Source organism: Phyllobates terribilis, unplaced genomic scaffold (assembly GCF_046119375.1).
Source record: "Phyllobates terribilis strain yellow unplaced genomic scaffold, ASM4611937v1 Scaffold_12__6_contigs__length_324123572, whole genome shotgun sequence".
NCBI lineage: Eukaryota > Metazoa > Chordata > Amphibia > Anura > Dendrobatidae > Phyllobates > Phyllobates terribilis.
In genome coordinates, this window is record NW_027362772.1 from 251307781 (window position 1) to 251310410 (window position 2630).

A 2630-nucleotide genomic window follows, 5' to 3' on the forward strand; every position below is an offset into this window, starting at 1 on the left:
AAGCGGTGATGTTGTGTGCGACATGCTGGTGGAGCGCAGGCACACCTTTCTTTGAGAAGTAGTGCCGACTGGGCATCTGGTACTGGGGCACTGCGACGGACATAAGGTCTCGAAAATCCTCTGTGTCCACCAGGCGGAAAGGCAGCATTTCTGTAGCCAAGAGCTTGCAGATGGTGAAATTCAACCTCTTAGCTTTCTCATGGCTAGGAGGAAATGGTCTTTTACTTGTCCACATCTGAGGGACCGAGGGCTGGCTATTGTGCTTAGACGGGGTTGATAAGGGTGTCCCCGGCAAACTGCCGGTCTGTGAGGAAGATGCAGGCGGACATGTTAGGTTGCCTTGATCCAAAGGTGGTGCTATCGATGTCGGACAGCGCTCAACACCAGCTGGTGTTACCACCTCCAAAGAAAATGATGACCTGCCAATCACGCTGGCTGTTGCGGGTAAAGAGGTGGCAGGTCTGCGCCCCAAAACAGGTGTGACTGCTGTCCCCCCAGTCACAGAGGATGAAGAGGCCGCGGATGCACAAGATATGGCAGACGGTGGTTGGCCCGGCCGGCTAGGCCGCATTGTAGCACACTGAGCTTCCCACTGCAACTTATGCTACATGTCCATGTGCCGGTTCATGCATGAAGTACTCAAACTATGTATTTTTTGGCCTCTACTTAGCTTTTGCTGACAAATGTTACAGATAACACGAGTTGGGTCATCTTTATCGATCTGAAAAAATGTCCAGGCTATGCAAGGCTTAGCACGCATGCGACCTGAAGAGCCACCACGACTTGTGGTGAGAGGCAGAGTTGTGTTTGAGGATGCAGTTGTTGACGTGCTTCCAGTACTACGTCTCTGTCCAGGAAGGCGCAACCTGACCTCGTCGTCACTAGCATCTTCCTCCACCTCCTCTGCTGACCTCATCTCTTGGCTGACTGTGGGTTGACAGTAAGTGGGATCTCCAACCTCATCATCATCACCCTGTGCGTTATCACACCCGTCGTCCTCAGAGCCAACCTGTTCCTGCCCTGACAAAAAACTAAAGTTGTCGCTCCAATCAGGTATTTGAGTCTTATCATCGTCTTCCTCATTGTCTCCACCAACAGGAGTTACAGTTTGGGAATGAGGGTCTACATTATGGTCAGAACCTTCTGCGTCTGGTCCTGGATCCGACTCATAAAGATTCTGGGCATCAGTGCAGATCATTTCCTCGTCTGGATTCACAGAAGCGCTGGAGTCGACCTCTGATTCCCAGGCTATAGTATGAGTAAACAGCTCTGCAGACTCAACCATCTGTTCTACCTCATACTCAGACGGGCAGCTGGAGATTTGGGAGCTGTGAGGAAGCAAGTGCGATTGGGGTGACACCTTTGAGGACTGGAGTATTTGTGATGTTGAAGTTGATGTGGAGGAGAGCCCACTTAAAGGAGCACTTGATATCCGTTGAAGCACCTGCTGTTTTTGTGCCTCATCTGGAATTTGTAGCGATTGGCGTGGCCGTAAGAAAGGGATCTTATCACATTGTCCGCTAAAAGAAGTAGACATTTTAGTTTGGCTGGAAGATGGTCTTTCTTCTGCAGATGTTACTGTTGCTTTAACACCTACCCCACGGACACAACCTTTTTTCCCCTTCCCAACACGCCTATTCCCCTTTCCACCAGCAGCAGGCCTTTTTCCACTCATTTTGGTGGTTAACTAATTCACAACTCTGGAGTTGTTTGCACAAAAAAACAATGGATGGGAACCGAGCAGAGCTGAGTGGCCAAACTGTGGTATTAGGCCAAAACTATTGGCTGGGTTAGATGCAGAAAAAAATTATATTAAATTTGCAACCTGATGGAGGTCAGTATAGATGGACTAATAGAACAAGTCCCACACACAGCTAGAAGCCCAAATATTTTTTCAGAGGTAGATGCAGATAAAAATTATTTTTAATTTGCAACCTGATGGAGGTCAGTATAGATGGACTAATAGAGAAAGTCCCACACACTGCTAGAAGGCCAAATATTTTTTCAGAGCTAGATGCAGATAAAAATTATATTCAATTTGCAACCTGATGGAGGTCAGTATAGATGGACTAATAGAGAAAGTCCCACACACTGCTAGAAGGCCAAATATTTTTTCAGAGCTAGATGCAGATAAAAATTATATTCAATTTGCAACCTGATGGAGGTCAGTATAGATGGACTAATAGAACAAGTCCCACACACAGCTAGAAGCCCAGATATTTTTTCAGAGGTACTGTAGATGCAGATAAAAATTATTTTTCATTTGCAACCTGATGGAGGTCAGTATAGATGGACTAATAGAACAAGTCCCACACACTGCTAGAAGGCCAAATATTTTTTCAGAGCTAGATGCAGAAAAAAATTATATTCAGTTTGCAACCTGATGGAGGTCAGTATAGATGGACTAATAGAGAAAGTCCCACACACTGCTAGAAGGCCACATATTTTTTCAGAGGTAGATGCAGAAAAAAATATATTCAGTTTGCAACCTGATGGAGGTCTGTATAGATGGATTAATAGAACAAGTCCCACACACAGCTAGAAGCCCAATATTTTTTCAGAGGTAGATGCAGAAAAAAATATATTCAGTTTGCAACCTGATGGAGGTCAGTATAGATGGACTAATACAA